Here is a 19655-nt window from a genome sequence, read left to right on the forward strand (position 1 = left end):
ACTATATGTATTGCAGGTTGTCCATAGGCTGAAGGTACACTGTATGTCCTTACCTGTATAAGTGCTGTGTTATGGCCGTTCGCATGCTGGCAGCCGTACGCTGCCAGCATACAAAGCATTCGTTCGACGAAACACTGCTATCCCAGCCGTTCGCCGTACGAATGCGGGCTCCCCAGGTGGACCACACATTCACAAGTCGTGTGGCACCAATTAACTGATTGCAACAATGTTGCAATCGGTAATTAAGGGCTCTCCTAGGTGGCCGCCGTCCTGCTACCGACCATGCGGCGGTCGGCCATCTTGGATCCTTTGTCTCTGCAGCGGTGTTCGGTCGTCGAGAGCCTGGAACTGAAAACGGCTACTCAATGATCCGAACACCGCTGGACTTCTAGAGCGTTCGGGAGGTCCGCGTTCGGCACATTCTGTTCCCCATAGATGTTCGGTACTTTTAAACCGAACTCAATGTTTTAATGTATTTTGTGCGGCGTTCGGTTAGTTTAGCTGGGATCGGAGCGGTATTCTCACTAAATGTGCCCGCCGACCCCAGCTATCTACCGAACGGTCATTCGTCTAAAAGTGAGCAAAAATGTATAAAATATGGATTTCTGTATAAATTGTCGGTTTTGCTCCACGAGGGGATAATCCACTTAATCGTCCATTTTAGTGGGAGTATCCCTCTCGTGTAGCAATGCCTGTTGGGATAATTACAATGCCTGATGGGAGAAATCCCCTGTAACAGCTGTAAGGAAACCCCTTGCAAGGGGAACTGCATAAATATGGAAGTCTGTGAATAAAGCAAGTTAGTTGACTCCCAAACTGTGTTTCGTCCGGTTATTGGGAGGATGGGGAATATTGCCGTGCTTTCTGCTCTGACTGTGGATTTCCTGAGAATACCAACGGATATCGTGGACTAATATACTACATTCCGTTACAATCACAACTAAAGGTTATGAAAATATGATAACGTTAAATCTACATAATATCTATGAAATAACATAGAAAAAACAGCTTCACATAGTACAGAAGCACAGCAAGAACATACAGCAAAGTATATAAAAAATATAATACAGAAACAACAAAGTAATGGAGAAGAGTAATACTCTGACCTGTCTGCTTGATGGAGCAGTAAAGAAAGAGGACACGATGAGGTCACATTGCCTTATGTACATCCTGCTCTCCTGTGATTGGTTCTTTTTTCTATGTGTTTCTTTACTGCTGTATGGAGTTAGTAAAGAGAGATATGCAAAATACGAAGCCTCCTGTCATGTGGTAAAATTACACAAGCACATAACCCACCGATATTTCCGATCTCTGCAACGCTCGAAAGCCTGCTATCAACGCGCCAACAAGGGAGGGAACCTATTGGCGAGGATGCATAAGGGTCCCCAGGCACGTGCACAATAACATAAGCTGCGGACCACCAACGGCGCGGTTACCCAATTCCCTGACAAGATCACCTCCGAATTTTGCTCCTTCTACTCATACTTATACTACATTCCTCAATCCACCCAGCCCGAGGACGTAGCAGGCAGAGAGCATAAGATACGAAGATACCTTGTAAATTTTGTGGAAAGAAGCTGCGACCGGATGAAATAGAACCCTTGGAGGTGCCGATCACAGAGGCCGAAATAGCTGGAGCGCTCAAGGCAGCTAAAACAGGGTGCGCACCAGGCCTGGACGGCTTTACACTGGATTATAATAAAAAGTTCCGACCTGTCCTACTCCCGAAACTTACCCAAGCTTTTAACGCCCAATTCCATCAAGAAGCACTCATGGCCACTATCACCGTCCTCCAGAAGTGAGGCAAGGATCCTGAACTCTGGCAGTTACAGACTAAGGGAATCGCAAAATAAGTGTTCCTCAGCCTCTAGGAGCTGCGATAACACAAAATTTGGCCAGGCTGAAAAATGAGATGGTAGTTGAATGAAAACTAGGTGTGAAACGCACGAGGTGTGCATGCCAAATGGGGAAATAAATTAAAGTCCCAGAAGGGCACAAAACATGAAGGATGAGAGAAGCAATGCAAATAAGTAATAACATGGATAAATCACAAGGGAGGTAATCTGTACTTAACTTGCATACAAGGGAGCAGCAAAGAAAGAGGAAGTTGGTGTTGTGATTTAGGATGATATAGAGATGGCTAGTCATAAGGAATGGAGTTTGGGAGGTCACATGTTCACATCCTTTTTTCCAATTGGTTTATTTATTTGCTGCTGTGTTTAAGTAAAGAAAGAGTTAAGCACAATATGTCTCGAACTCAAATGAAAAATATGTTTTCCTTCTTACTTTTGGGCTGGGAGGATGGAGACTGAAAGCCTCAGTTGTTTTTGGTGTCTCAAGAACTGCACATCTGCAGGGTGCAGGTCGAGATCCCTCTTCCTGTGTCAATGTTGCCATTGTAAGCTCTGAACTGTGGAGCTCTTGGGAGGAATACTCTGCACATGGTGTAGGTGCAGATTGGAATCTCCTTGGTCCTGCTGATCTCCCCACTGGCCGTAGATACAAAGCTGGCACCGACTCTACATGGGCCGGTAGGGGAGATCCTTTGATCTTGCATGTTGGCCTCGGCCCATGGCTGTCACAGCCCTCCCCCCCCCTCCCACAGGATAATCCAGGCCTGGGTCTTATTTGGATCTTAATTGGTCCTGAAGGAATTCACCCCCATAAGTGTGAATAACAATTTAAATTTCTAGTATTCTAGGCCCATACCAAACCACATAATTAGTTAACTCACAAGGAGTAACCATTAAAGGGTTATTCCAAGTACCATAACTACTTCATTGATTTGAAGTGCCCACAGTGCTTGGAGTCTGAAGGTGCAGATTTTTGCTTTAAAATAAAACATCATACAGAGATTACCCTTAGCTGCTGGAGGTGTAACCACCTCCAGTAGCTTGATTAGCCAGCCCCAAATAAATTCTAGGTAGTAGGCGCCTCTTGTTAGGCTTCTACCCAGTATTATTAGGTTCCTCTTAGTCCTATGTATTTTCCAGTGATTTATTTTATTTTTTATGACGATAGTCAACCAGTTCTAATAAATTGACATGACAGTGGACATTGTATCACCTTGAATACTATTACAGTCACTGGATTATATTTTCATGACGTGCAAAAATTTGCTTTGAGAGAATATCATCTGCTTCTTGTTAGATATGTGAAACAGATTTCAATAATTAATTGCAGATGCTGCATTGTAACATACCAAGAAAATTTGATAAAAGCGGGAAATCTTATTAAAGAGAAAGGGGAAACATGTTACCTAGTTCACTGTGAAATAAACTTTAGAAACAGATGCTGGAAAATTTCTTACCTACTAACATGGAATTCGCAATTCATACCGACTTCATTAACATATGATCAACTAGGGAAAATAGTACAACTGTTCTCATGTTTCACTCAACAAACATGATTTATAAGCCAGTTCCTAGAAAATCCTGGCATGTGGATCACACCAATCCCTTTTAAAGCTATCACTCAAGGAAGCATACAACATGTGTTACTGACTGCAAAAATATACTTGCCATGCTCTTTTTATTATTACTACTTTTGTTTTCTTTACACTGTATCATACCATTCCATATCTTTCTAGTGCTAAGCCTTTTCTTCTTTCTACTCCTTACATCCAGAATTCCATTTTCCTTAAAGGAATACCTCACCCAAATAATTAATTCTTAGGAGGGCAGGAGCGTTTGGGTGCCAGATTGCCTTCAGTGGTTAAACCACGTTAGAACAGCTTAAACAGAAGTTGGTATTGTGGCACCCAACAGCTCTGTGTCTTCTGTTCCTTCTTCCCGCCACTCTCCACTTAAGGCAGATTTGCCTAGACAGCTGTTATTAGGCTGAGGGCAGCCATTAAGGATACCAGAGACACACACAAAGATAAAAACAGTATTCAATGTCAGGATTACAGAATAATGCAAGAGATACACAATGCTTGGTCACAACCAAAATAATAGATGAATACACAGAATGAGCTATTGAATACAGGACACTACAAAGGAGAAGTTAAAATAGTATAAATTGGAATAAAATATTATATTATTGTTGTACATCATTCTGTCTGAGCCTAAATGTGCATAAATGATACTGAAAGACAAGCTGGCAAAGAGTGTAGGAAGGTTTGCATAAATACAATTATGTGTTGCCACAGTGCTTTGCATCAGTGTGACTGGTTGACCTTGAGAGTGATGCAACAAGATTTATTGGAATCATTACATGATAAATGAGTAACCAAAACAAATGCAAAATCATTACATTTGCTTGTATATTAGTGCAACCCACATATTACCTGTTTTATATACTTATCGATCCTTCCTAATGACCTTGAACTAGTTAGAGTAGCAAACCAAGTCTAAATTAACCCCACAGCATAAGACTATGAAGTCTAATGCTGGGGTTGATTGAAAGTTTAAAATATGTTGATTACCTACTACCCTAGGCTATTATTGCTTACTATGTATTCATGGGAAGTTTTAAAGAGTCTTTATCAATTTGGGCTTTTTCAGGAACCCACAAAAAGGTGATTATTAACATTCTCTTAAAGAGGCACTCCACTGCCCAAATACACACACAAAAATATTCACTGCTTAGTATCCCCCAATGAAAACATGCATGCATGAAATTATTCATTTTTTTTCATTGGGTATAGTGGCGAGGTTAGTAATTGTAACGGCACCCCGGGCATAAAAGGGGTTAAAAGCAGTTTAGGAGATATTCCCTTTTCCAGATACAAAGGCAGCTACCAAATACACCAATCTGCCGAACAGGATATCCATACTAATGTTCCAAACCATACGAATGCTCCAAACAGCCGAACTGGAAAAACCATACGAAAGGTTTACACTCCCAAGCAGCCAAATAGTAAAAACAAATGAATAACCCCTCTCCCCCCCAAGTACGATACGAGGCTCCGTATTGAGGGTCAGCAGGTGATCTCGTTTAATGGGGCTACCTGCCCGGTATTTATGCAGGTGGAAAACTGGGACAAAATACAACAGTAACCAATCAGAGCATTACATAGATAAACACTCCCACAGGCACATTGTAAACCCTCCTCTCTATCCTGGAGATTATTGGGAAGTAACTCTCCGAGGATAGAGGCAAAACTCAATTTTACACATGGCAATAAAAATACATAAAAATATATAACTTATAAACTACCGAATACAATACACACATTTAACGTATCCCCAGATAGCTTAGATCTGAGTGCACATTATTACCGAATGGCGCTCAGATCACATACATACAGTTCAATCGTCATGGAGTCAAAGTCTTTCATTATACGAATGGGCTCCATGGGATAGCTATCTGAGGTAGCTCCGTTCGTCGGTTCAATCTCCCGAATGTCCCGGCATTTGTATGAATGAATGATGCAGGAGGTCGGCGGTTTCAGCGGTGTTCGTGAAGAAAAGTTTCCATTTCCAGTTCCATGGCATCGTCGATGAACACCGCTGTGCATTCGACTGTTTAATATGGCCGCCGCCACGTGTTCAGCTATACGAACGACGGCCACCCAGCATTCGTCAATTAAGCTGCGGTTAACCGCAGCTTCTGGGAGGTAAATTGCTGGCACACTCCCTACACAGGTGGTCCGGTCATTCATATGTTTGTTCGATAACTTCCATTTACCAAACGCCCTGGCAGAAAGACACAAACAAGCCTTTCTGCAGGGAGAAATACAGGTTTTCACATGGGGCCCATAGTCCAGAGGCAGCAGGCGAGCAACCAGGCTTCTCCAGTGCCCAGTGGCGAGGTTAGTTTTGGCACAGGTATATATCTACAAAACCTTGCAGATGTCTTGTCTGAAGCCTTTGAAAGCCCTCCCCTTCTTCCCATCCAGTCTGCATTGTTCCTGTTATATTCTGTCAATATAAAATACTTTTCAAAAACAGTTTAAGATTTAGGCCTCTGTTTCAGGAAGTGTACAGGGAAAGCTATGTGAGTCGTAGCCCGAGGAAGTGTGGCTAAGGCATATTCCAGGCTCAATATGACAAGAAAAACAAAGACTCAAAACAAAATAGAGACTGGGCATCGTCTGGGCCCTCTAGCACCATACTAAATAAAGGACCTGGAACACTGGTCATCTTCTAGGTCCCCATTAGCCAAACTAAAAAAAAGCCTGCAAAATGGGACATCCTCTGGGTCATACGAGCTCAGGTAAATATAAGGGCATATCCTGAGCTCTATTCGGCAAATTTTAAAGGGGCTCAGAAGCCTGTGCCTTTCCTGGGCCCTAATGTATTTCCCTTTAATCTGCATCCAGTGTGATGAAGGATAAGGAAAGGGCCACTTGTCAGGCCATGGTACAGGTGACACTACAATTCTATTTTTTTTCTATGCCTTTCAGTGCCACAACAGAGAAGCTTATTGCAATGCTCTTTAATATGACACTGAACGAGGTACCTATGCTCTTGTCCAGGGCCGCCATCAGGGGGTGACAACCCTGACGGTTGTCACGGGCCCGGCGGTCCTGGGGGGCCCGGACTGCACAGGTAATCCTCTGCATGCCCGGGCCCCCAGCCCTTCAATCTGCATATATACATAGCGAGTACCGCTATGTATATATGCCTCTGCGGGCCCAGGATATACTTACCTCCCCTCCAGCACTCTCGCGAGCCACAGCAGTAAAGCGTTGCCACGGGTTGTCATGACAACGCTCCGCGGCACGCAAAGCATGCTGGGCTCGCATAGAGCAGTGGCTGGCAGGAGGGAGAACGTGGAGGGAGTCTGCTGGGCTCCTCCTTGCTGCCCCAACAAGCGGAGCCACCGGACCACCAGGGAATCCAGTGTCCCCCCTACCTGGCTACAGGTAAGAGGCAGGGAGGGGGGAATACATTTTTTTTTTTAAAGCTATAATTACCTTTTTAATGTTAGCAGAAAACTGGATATGTTCATGATTGATGAAGAAGAATTGCATAACATTTTTTCAGTTTTTACCAAACCCAATAATTAAATGTAAATATATAAGTCCATAGGTGATTGCAAGTTTTAACCGGATTGGAGGTGTCAAGCAAGGGGCAAACTGGATATACTGTTTAAAATCGTAGTTTAAATAACTAAATATAGATCTATAGAACTTATTATTAGTGAATGAACAGGAGTTTATATTTGTAATGGGTTTCTGCGTAGTACTACATCTATGAAATCTAAATGTACATCATTTTGTACTGGAGATAAACAAAAAGAAAAAAATAAACATATGAATAAAATTAAAACAATTAAAGTGAACATGCCTGGCAAGTTCAAAGAAAGTAGAAAGTTAGTGCGTGTATGTGAATTAAAAAGGTAAAAGCCAGTGCTTTGCATGGATAAAATAGCCCTTGACTAACAAATATTTTTAAAGGAGCACTCCAAGCACCTTAACCACCAAAGCTTGCTGTAGTGGTTTTGATGCCAGGAGTGCCCTGACATCTGCCCTATTGAATGTTTTGACTTCTTATTTGGGGGGTACTGAATGCTGCTCCCTGCTTCCACTACTAATGCCATGGAAGAGGAAGTTCATAAGCAGAAACTTACATTAGCTCTCCTGACAATGCAGAGCTTAGCTCATGGGCTCAGAGCGATAAGCTAATCATGGTAAGGCTTATCTGGGGCATTAGAAATGGAGGTGGGGAGAGATAATTGGTCAACCCCAGGTAAATAATCAAATGGTCAAAAATGACCATAAATGGTCAAAAATGATTTGACTACTTAGCATTGAAATGTATTTGTTATCACTAAAACAGAAATGTGCAGCAATTGAAAAGGGAATTGCAAATTTTTTTTTAAATTTGTATTTTATTGAATTTTCATGAGTAAAACACAACTGTGCCATTATATATAAGATATTAGTGGTTGATTTGAAAGTCTCTGAACACCGCTGTCGTGGGGGTCTTCAAGTAGGTAATACCGTAACGTTGCTGTAGCTGTAACTGCTGCAGCTGCTCTAACTCAGCGCCAGGATGCAGCCCCCTCTGATGGTTTGGCCAGTTTCTGAGCCTGTCTCTCTACTGCCTGCTTTCTACTGTGTGGCGGGCGTCTACAAATTCTACATTAAAAAAAAAAAAATCCCAGCAGCATTTGTCACACATCCACCACACACACACATACACAGACACACATCAAACAGACAAACTGCATCCACTACACAACCATACACATCATCCACTACATAAACACACAAACTGCATCCACTACACAACCATACACATCATCCACTACATAAACACACAAACTGCATCCACTACACAACCACACACATCATCCACTACACAACCACACTAACTGCATCCACTGCACAACCATACACATCATCCACCACATAAACACACACTGCATCCACTACACAACCACACACATCATCCACTACACAACCATACACATCATCCACTACACAACCATACACATCATCCACTGCACAAATACACACACTGCATCCACTACACAACCACACACATCATCCACCACATAAACACACAAACTGCATCCACTACACAACCATACACATCATCCACCACATAAACACACACACTGCATCCACTACACAACCACACACATCATCCACTACACAACCACACTAACTGCATCCACTACACATCCACTACACAAACATACACATCATCCACTACACAACCACACACATCATCCACTACATAAACTCACAAACTGCATCCACTACACACACACACACACACACACAGCATCCACTACACAAACACACACTGCATTCACTACACACATAGTCCACTACACACACTGCATTCACTCTACACACACTACTTCCACTACACAAACACACACTCTACATTATTTATACACACACACTACATCCACTATACACACACTACTTCCACTACACAAACACACACTCTGCATTAACTATACACATACACAACATCCACTACACAAACACACACTCTGCATTCACTATACACACACACACAATCTGAATCCACTATAAACAGCATATCCACTTTACTCACGCACTTTGTATCCACTACACACATTCTATAGCCACTATACACACACAAACAAAGTCAGTACACACACACTTCATCCTTGTGGGTGGACTTAAGATGGGCCCTGTGGGTGGATTTGGGGGCGGGTCATGTGGGCGGACTTGGGGCGGGTCATGTGGACTGACTTGGGGGTGGGCCCCGGGGGGCCCAGACCGTGGGCTGTGTCAGGGGCCCCAAAATTTCTGGTGGCAGCCCTGCTCTTGTCTGTATTGTTGCTGCAATGGTAATTTATGGTACCATGTACTTTTTTCAGTTTTCACAACATCAAGCTCTCTTTCTCTCTCTTATACAGTAAAATAAATAATAAAACAACACTAATCACATATATTTAATTTATTTTGCTATTACCAGAATTATCTTTACTAACTAAATTTGCTAAATTTTCCAATAATACATTCTATTTATGAGTGAAAAACTTCTATGTGTTTAAGCTTTTATAGAAAAGTTGCAAATCTTTTAATCTGGACTGTTGGGCTACTTAGGAATTAAATGCTCATACAAATTACATGTTAGCATTTAGACTGAAACCCTAAACATATACTGTATAATTCAATTTTCTGATAGGTTCCAGATGTATTCGGGTCTTCTGTGGAATGCAGGATAGCACTAGTGGAAAAGCCTAGCAAATAGTTGCACATAACATTTTATTTCACTTTATGAAGTAATGAAGAAGTTTGGACAGCCAGGTATAGGAATTTCTAAAGAAGGGGGAGTTAAAGATTATTATCCCCATAGGTGGAATTCCAGCAATGTTGTACATTATATTAGAATTAACAAATAATTCAATTTCAATAACACATTTCTGTCCCTGATACATTCCAAATGAATCCTTTTTGTATAATACATTAAAATATCAGATATCATCATTATAACTGGTTGACCTTGAGATTGATGCAACAAGATTTATAGGATTGGATTTACTGCAAAGGTTTTTTTAGTTACAAAGTTACAGTGATTCAGACAAGTATTCCCCAACCTTGGTGGTTGTCCCAAAAGACGAATGAACGAATACCAATTAAAATAAATGAAACAAAGACTGAGGTGCTTGTTTGAAAAAATTTTGTCCTGCAATTTGTTTTTTTACATTACAAGGAGGGATCTACCGGCTTGTGTCTCCCTCCTTGTAATATTTAAAATTAGAAGTGGCGGGGAGCTGAGCTCCACTTACCCTATGAAGGTCAAAATTAGTGTAAGGGAGGTTAAATTCTCTCTCCTGTTCCTACCTACTGTGCTTTGAGTAGGGCATGTATACTAAACAGCGAGCAGCCAGTGGTTGCTCACACTTATAAATATATATATATATATATATATAGACTAATGACTGGGCAGCTATTTCTGCCCAGTCTCTAATCCATTAAAGGAAACATGGCACAGGTCCACCGTGCCCCTATAGTGGAGCACATATTAAAACAATTAACTTGGGAGGGCACAGTATCCACCCTGTGCCCCATGCGTGGGGGCCATTAAAATAAAAGAGGGCCTCCAGGTGGTTGCTATTAAATAATATGAATCGGGGTGGGGGTGCATAGAAAATAAAAATCCATAAAGTCCATTGAACTAATAGAATAAAAAAAGACCTGATTGCAAAAAAAAGGCAAAAAGCCTTCCCACACCATGCTATTTGACTCAGCACACTCTTATTGGTTCGCTTAAGCCAACCAAACAGAGTGCTCTGCGAGGTAAAGCATGAGACTTGCATGATGACTGTAACGGATCGACGGGCACCCCGACTGGGTACCTCCATTGAAGGATGCTCCTAGTGCTTCATGAGGACTCCAAGCACTGCAGCAGACACCACAACCACCGAACCGGAGAAGCATACGAATGCTCTCAAGCATATGAATGCTGTAAACAGCTGAACAGGAAAAGCATACAATCATCTTACACTCCTGGCAATCAGCATACAATCCAATTCCCCCAATAACGAGACGACACTTCATTTGAGGTCAAGCAGAACTGACTGTACTGGCACATACAGCCTCGTTTATTCACAATCCACAAACATAGTACTGCCCACAAGGTTTTGAAATACAACCAATCAATCCGTACAATACACACAGACACTCCCACACAAAATCCTCCCCTCCCCTCTGCCTGTGATATGATTACTGAACACAATGGGTAATATAATTATCACAGGCAGAGAAATACAGTTTTTACAAAATATTAATAACTTCCAAAATATACATGCCATTTACATAAAACATACATTTTCAATGTATGAATCAGCATGCTTGAAATATACACATACTCAAAAATCAGGGCAATCGGTTCAGGGGTTAAGAAGTTAAGGGAAAGTCCGATTTGACCAAATGAAGCATGGCTTTTCTGCCCAAAACCAGTTCCACAGAGTCTTCTATCCTGGAGATAATTGGGAAGCAATCCAATCATCTCCAAGGACAGAGGCAAAACTCCATTAGCCACATGGTAGCAAAATACAATAAAATACATAAAAATATATAACTGTGCAGCTATTGCATAAAACAGGTACATTCAACATATCCCCAGATAGCTTAGATCTGAGCGCACATTATGACTGAATGGCGCTCAGATAACATACATACAGTTCAATTGCCATGGAGCCAAAGTCTTTCACATAGTCTTTCGTTATACGAATGGGCTCCATGGCATAGCTATCTGGGGTAACACTGCTCACATAGGGAAAGTACAGAATGACCCGGATTTTGGGCCTTTGCAGGGGAAAATCAAGCATTTTAACATGGGGCCATAGTCACAGGGCACGAGGCTGGCAATCAGTCTTCTCCAATGCCCAGTGGCTAGGCTGGTTCCGCCACAATGACTATGCCCCCACCTTTGTCTGCTGGTCTTATTGTAACTGAGAGGTCAGTGGTGAGGTCTTTTAATGCCGATCTTTCTGCTTGTGTGATGTTGGCGTGGACATAAAGTTTTCTTCAGAATTTTTGTACAGTCAATAAAGGTTGTTAGAAAACACCCTCAAAGCTGGATTTTTAGGAGTGGGATCATATGTACACACCTGGCTGTCTGAATGGCACGGTGCCAATTGTGACAGATTCTTTTATACATGACTTCTCCATTTTGCCTTTATTCTTGTTAAATAAATAATGACATGGTGTAACATGTCATGTGTTTTTGTTCATCTGAGGTTGTATTTATCTAATTTTAAGACCTGCACATAATTGATTGTTTTACATATCAGGCCATAATAACAAATTCAAATAGGGTGTACTTTTTTCCCCATGAATGTATATGCATATATATATATATATATCTTCTTCCAATGTTCCCTGCTCTGGATCTGACACTCACTTTCACATTGAAGGTGCTTTCGAAAGTGGGCAGGGGTCATCATTGGCACTCTGACTGGTCTTGGGCAAAGCAGCCCCATGCGATGCACTGCATGTTTGTGTGTTCTGACACCTTTCTGTCATGGTCAGCATTAGGTTTTTCAGCAACTTGAACTACATTCGCTCTTCTGTGTGATCAGTAAAGACATAGAAACATAGAAACATAGAATGTGACGGCAGATAAGAACCATTCGGCCCATCTAGTCTGCCCAATTTTCTTAATACTTTCAATAGTCCCTGGCCTTATCTTATAGTTAGGATAGCCTTATGCCTATCCCACGCATGCTTAAACTCCTTTACTGTGTTAACCTCTACCACTTCAGCTGGAAGGCTATTCCATGCATCCACTACCCTCTCAGTAAAGACAGTCTAGCTTTCACTCCTTACATGCATCAATTAGCCTTGAGTGCCTATGACCCTAACACTGGTTCACCGGTTTTCCTTCCTTGGATGATCCACTATCCACTGCATATCGAGAACACAGCACTTGCCATTTAGGAAATGCTCTGACCCAGTCGTCTAGCCAGGGCCGGTGCAAGGATTTTTGCCGCCCTAGGCAAAAGAAAGATTTGCCGCCCCCCCCAGTGACATCACAATGCCCTACCCATATGATCTGCCATATGAACTAACGCCAGTGCTGCACACAGTGTGTGTTTACATTCAAAAGCCTGCAGGGACAAACTATAGACACCAGAACCACTTCATTAAGCTGCAGTGGTTCTGGGGACTAAAGTGTCCCTTTAATGTGAGGTAAATTAGAGATTAGTGTCACTAATAATATACTAGATTGCCTACTTACAACCAGATGAGGATGGTGATGGGCTCTGGCTGCAGTCTGGCTCCACTGGTCTGGTGTAGAACAGGATCTCTGGAGGCTGTTTGTAACTGTGGTCACAAAATTCAATGTTCTGGGAGAACGGCAAGCAGCTCCATTTTTACACAGCTCAAGGTGCGTTGAGTGTGTGTAAGATGCATTGTGTTTCTGTGTATGTGTAAGAGAAGCATTGTGTGTTTGCATGTGTGTGTAAGGGATGCATTGTGTGTTTCTGTGTATGTGTGCAAAGGATGCATTGTCTTTATGAGTAAGGGTTGCATTGTGTGTTTCTCTGTGTGTAAGGGAAGCATGTTGTGTTTCTGTGTGTGTAGGGATGCATTGTGTGTTTCTGAGTATGTATAGGGATGCATTGTGTGTGTGTGTGTGTGTGTGCGTGCGTAGTGTGAAAGAGCTCCCTGTCCTGCCCCCTGTCCTATAGAGCTCTCCCTTTCGTCCCTTAGAGATCTCCCCTACCCCTTAGTGGTCTCTCATCTCCTCCCCTCCCCTGTCCCTTAGTGGTCTCTACTCTCCTCCCCCCACCTCCCTTAGTGGTCTCTACTCTCCCCCCACCCTCCCCTAGTGGTCTATCCTCCACACACCCCCTCCCTCCCTTAGTGTTCTCTGCTCTCCCCCCACCCTCCCTTAGCAGTCTCTCCTCACCGCCCTCCCCTAGTGGTCTCTCCACCACCCCCTCCCTCCTTTAGTGGTCTCTCCCTCCCCCACGTTCTTCTCAACCCCCCCTCCCTGTGTTATCATCCCCCCGTGTTCTCCTCCCCCTCTCCTCTTGTTCTCCTCTTCTTCCCCCATGTTCTCCTCTTCTCCCCCCTGTAATCTTCTCTTCTTCTCCCCCTCCCTGTAATCTTCTCTTCTTCTCCCCCTCCCTGTAATCTCTTCTTCTCCCCCGTAATCTTCTCTTCTCCCCCCCTCCTCTAATCTCTTCTTCTTCTTCCCCCTCCCTCCCTGTAATCTCTTCTTTCCCCCCTCCCTCCCTGTAATCTCTTCTTCCCCCTCCCTTCCTGTAATCTCTTCTCCCCCTCCCTGTAATCTCTTCTTTCCCCCTCCCTTCCTGTAATCTCTTCTTTCCCCCTCCCTCCCTGTAATCTCTTCTCCCCCTCCCTGTAATCTCTTCTCCCCCTCCCTGTAATCTCTTCTCCCCCTCCCTCCCTGTAATCTCTTCTCCCCCCCTCCCTGTAATCTCTTCCTTCCCCCCTCCCTTCCTGTAATCTCTTCTTTCCCCCCTCCCTCCCTGTAATCTCTTCTCCCTCCCTCCCTGTAATCTCTTCTCCCCCTCACTGTAATCTCTTTTCCCCCTCCCTGTAATCTCTTCTTCCCCCTCCTTCCCTGTAATCTCTTCTTCCCCCCTCCCTCCCTGTAATCTCTTCTTTCCCCCCTCCCTTCCTGTAATCTCTTCTTTCCCCCCTCCCTTCCTGTAATCTCTTCTTCCCCCCTCCCTTCCTGTAATCTCTTCTTTCCCCCTCCCTCCCTGTAATCTCTTCTCCCCCTCCCTGTAATCTCTTATCCCCCCTCCCTGTAATCTCTTCTTCCCCCTCCCTTCCTGTAATCTCTTCTTTCCCCCTCCCTCCCTGTAATCTCTTCTTTACCCCATCCTGTAATCTCTTCTTCCCACCCCTCCCTCCCTGTAATCTCTTCTTCCCCCCTCCCTCCCTGTAATCTCTTCTTCCCCCCTCCCTGTAATCTCTTCTTCCCCCCGTCCCTCCCTGTAATCTCTTCTTTCCCCCCTCCCTCCCTGTAATCTCTTTCCCCCCTCCCTGTAATCTCTCCCCCCTCCCTGTAATCTCTTCATTGCCCCTCCCTGTAATCTCTTCTTCCCCGCCTCCCCCCCTCCCTGTAATCTCTTCATTGCCCCTCCCTCCCTCCCTGTAATCTCTTCTTCCCCGCCTCCCCCTCCCTGTAATCTCTAATTCTCCCCCCCCCCTTTTCTCCTCACCTCACCTTCCCTTCCTGTAGCGTGGCCGAGCTCCTCTCCGGTCCGCGGTACAGGAGTTTCTGTTTCCTGTACCCGGCCGGACTGACAGGAAATGCATACTGAGTGTGCACTTCCTGTCAGTCCGGCCAGGACCGCGGACCGGAGAGGAGCTCGGCCATGCTACAGGGGAGGGGAGGTGAGGCAGTGTGGCAGCCGCCTGAGTGCTCTTTATAGAGCGCTCAGGTGGCTGCAGCATTTAAAGGGCCGGCGATGGGGGCGCAGGGCACCCCCTCCTATATGGCGCCTTAGGCAGCTGCCTAGTTTGCCTTATAGGAAGCGCTGGCCCTGCGTCTAGCCATTCCTTTTTGGCCCTTGTCACTCAGATATTTTCTATTTTTTTTTTTTTTTCCTGCTTCAGTCAGGTGTGTCATATATGTTTGTATATATCTAAGCATCATTTACATATTTTAGATATTGGAGAGGTTTATTTTTTTATGTATTTTTTTGCTCATCCAATTTCAGTTCATCATTTATATGTAATAAAGAGAAAATGAAGTAATACAACTGGACAGTGTAGCTTGGGGTTAACCCATAGGAGACTGTTGTTTAAATGACTCCTATATATTAATCAAAAACTACTCAGATATATGTAGCAATCCACCTACGGTACTGGACTGCTACTATGCATTTTTCTATTGTGCCCTTATCAAGTATCATTTCACACATTTCATTTATCTTAATGTCTCCACTCAATATTATCCTTCTCTGCCATATTGACTATTCATTATGTCGGTATGGCAGTGAAGGGGTTAGCTGATACTTCTAGCTAGCCCCTCCCACCGACCAATCAGACGGTTGGGCGCTCTATTTAAATCGAACCTACGAGGACATCCCTCACCCCTTGAAAAGCCGCTCACTGGTAAACGCGCGTCGGGGCTTTCGCACATGTAGTCTCTCGCTCTGACAGTTTGCAAGTTTAGCTTGCACTTTAGCTAGTTTAGCAATCTGGTGTATTAGCTGAGTCTTTAGGATATCCCTGGGTCTGCTAAGTTTTTACTACGCTGAAGTTCGTAATTTAGCTATTGGCAGCTTTAGATCAGCGTTTAGCTATAGTAAGACGCCACTACACTATTGTGGATTATATTTAGTTTTTGGGTTAACTAGCCTAGCTACTTGCTCTCTCAGCGAATTTCTTTTCTGGCCATAGCAGGGATTGTTCGCTAAGCCAGCTACACGTTTTTTATTTTTTAATTATTTTTTTTACCCAGGCTAATCTAGTACTATTCGTCCTGGGCTATTTCTTCCCACTATCTCTGTCTCAGGATTTATATCCTTATCTTATTTCTGCTAAATGTAACTACCTTCTGTCACTCTGTAGAAGTATCTTTATTATTTGCTACTTTGTTACAAGGGCTCTCTCCCTCTTACTACATAGATTCAGAGTACAATTGATTCAGGGTTTTTCCATTATCCATTTTTCCATTTTTCCATTTAGCTAATCCACATTTTGGAGATAGACAGTATTTAGTACATAGTGACAACTATTACCTTTCTATTGTGGAGTTTCTTTCCACTGTATGTTTGTTTGTGTTTTGAGCCAGACAAATCTCTAGCTCCTTTTATATTTTGCAGTTATATTTTAACTAATACTCAGTGGTCACTGGACAGTCCAGTCTCTCTTTTTCAGTTTTTTCATCATTTATATGTGCATAACATTTGTTTAATTATAGTATTTCTTATAGTATTTTTAATAAAAAAAAATGTATTACTATTTTTCAACATACATACAGTGCAACTTTTAGCTTGCGTTTACGTTTGTAATATTATGTGTTAATTAAATGTATTTTTGGTATATTTAGCATATCTAGTTATTTATAACTCATCATATTCTAAATGTTTTTCTTTTTTTTCAGTTTATTTTATTCACATAGTATTTCAATAAACTTGTTTTTAAGATTTATTTTCATATTTAGTTTAATATATATGCATTCCCATTACACTTTGACTTTTTGTAATATGGTCCATTAATACCTTTCCATCCCCACACCCCTTTCTTTCCTGCCCATTACTTCTACCTTTATGGAATATGAACTGAGAACTTCACTATTTGCTTGTTCGATTGGGAATGAATAATTGTCGAGTGGAACATACGAGACATGCAAACGACATTGCGGCTTCATCGCAATGGCATCGTCCAGTACCATGGAGGGATGGGGAGATGCTCCGACTCCATAACGCATGTGTGGATCGCATGACTCATTGTGAGTATGATACATTGACTTCAGAGAGGGCAGAACACTGAACTAAAGCAGGAAGAAATCGCTTTCACTAGAGAAGTGTAGGAGCCTATGATAGCGTCGCTGCAGTGAAAAGTAGGGGTTTGAAAGGAATGTGGGAGGGAGGTTTATATTAATTTTGGACTTGTATGCACAACAGAAACTGTCCCTAGTTGGAATGAAATGCTTAGTACTTGTGGTGAAATACTACATCTGTTGTAAACCTATGTGTAAGTGAATACATCTGTTTTTTGCACGTTACCGTGCTTAATTTTATATTGTTGCATTTTGTCTCTCTTCCAACATATAGCATTGGGACTGAAAATAAAGCTGAAGATTTGGAAGGACACCCATTAAAGCAGCATTCTGAAAGCTCTTTTTTTGGCTTAAAATTGTGATTGGCCAATTGGCATATATATATATATATATATATATATATATTTGTGTTAGGAGCACATAGCCGTATAAAGAGTAAAGTTCCAGTATAAGTGTAGGATAGTATAAAAGAGCAAGTCTGTTGTGGTGTGCCGGAACCGACGATGCTGTAAATAAAGAGGGCCCACCAGGGAGTAAGAAAATGTGTTTAGAATGTGGAGTGGTGGGAGTGTCATTCAAACGCTTACCTCGAACGGTATGGAGCCAGTTAAGGGGTGTTCCTTAAATAGGTAAGTGTATAATAAGACCCTCCCACAATTACAGGCCAAACTGCCTTAATACTTGTGTTAGGGGCACATAGCCGTATAAGGAGTAAATCTCCAGTATAAGCGTAGGATAGTATAAAAGAGCAAGTCGGTTGTGGTGTGCCGGTAACCGACGATGTGGTAGGCCTGTAAATAAAGAGGGCAAAAGTGAATAATCAAAGATTTAATTCAGTCAACAAATACATACAAATTAACCAGACATTTCCTTAAATGCATTTCATATTTCTTGTACTGGTTTGGGTATGTACCGTGTATAAGCAGATGATTTCCACCGCCCCAATGATTTGATAATGTGCATCGGTAAGTTGGCACTGGAGGCTGTGGAGGGCGCTCCTATATGGAAGGGGTGACCTGAGTAGTTAGAAGGGTTGCAGCCTGGCTAGGTTAACAGAGACCTGACATATTTCATGAAGGTAGAAGTAGTAAGCACTGAGCCTTGTAATACAAACAAGGCCTGTGATGATTGTGATTTGGGGTTTTGGAGGTAGGAATCTAGGACCGCAACTGGGCACCATTTATTGTGGGTAGGATAGTATGTTATCTCTACTGGTGGTGCGTGTTGACTCGTTTTGGAATGTGGTAGAGCCAATATGTAGTGATCCATGTGTTTACGTAGGTGGGATCGTTGAAGACAATGATCTGTCTGAGTGGTGGTGATAGTAGTAAACTCTCTTGGCCTGAGAAAGCCGTAGAAGGCTATGTACATGGCTATTTTAATTACTGCATTGGTAGTGGAATTAAATGGTTTTGAATCTAATAGGTTAGATAAGGATTGGAAAAGTTGGTTGTGTATTGGTAATCTCTGTGAGGTATGAAGGAGTGGCTGTGGCTGCTTGAGCGGCTGTAGGAAGTGCTTGATAAAATGCCTGGAACTTAAATCGAGACAAATTGTCAGTGGCTATGTTACAAACACTCGGTACATGAAAACAAAACAAAAAGAAATTGTGACATGCGGCCAACCAAGTGAGTTTCCTTAGAAATTATTGTTAGAGATGATGAGTGGCCCTTGTTAATGATATGGCACGTGGCTTGGTTGTCTGAGTAACAACACACTGATGACCCTGACCATAAATGACCCCATACCACAGCAGCCGCCACAATAGGGTAGATCTCAAAAGAGCTGTGGTAGTGGAAAAACCTTCCAAATCCTGGACTTCTACAGGCCAACTGCCCCAAAGCCATTCGTTCCTGTAGATTGCTGCAAAACCCGTGGTAGATGCTGCGTCTGACCATATGGTTGGTGAAGTGTCAGACAATCCTTGGAGGAACATGCTTTTACCATTCCATGTGGTTAAGAAATTCTTCCACATGCGCAGGTCTGATGTGGCTTGGGTATCTAGGGCAGCCCATGATCGTCATGTCGGAAGTGTGGGAAAAGGCAAAGTAGTCTGTATATGAAAGCGCGGCCTTGTGGTATGATGCGCATGGCAAAATTTAAGGAACCTAGTAGGGATTGTAGCTCCTTGCAAGAACCTAGCAGGAGGTAGTGATTGATGTTGTTGAGAATGTTCCCTATTTTGTCTTGTGGTAAACTTGCTTGCATGGATGCCGAGTCAAGTTGTATGCCAAGGAATGTGATGATAGTGTCTGGGCCTTCTGTTTTCTTAGGGGA

This window comes from Pelobates fuscus, chromosome 2, assembly GCF_036172605.1.
Source record: "Pelobates fuscus isolate aPelFus1 chromosome 2, aPelFus1.pri, whole genome shotgun sequence".
In the NCBI taxonomy this organism is placed as follows: Eukaryota; Metazoa; Chordata; class Amphibia; order Anura; family Pelobatidae; genus Pelobates; species Pelobates fuscus.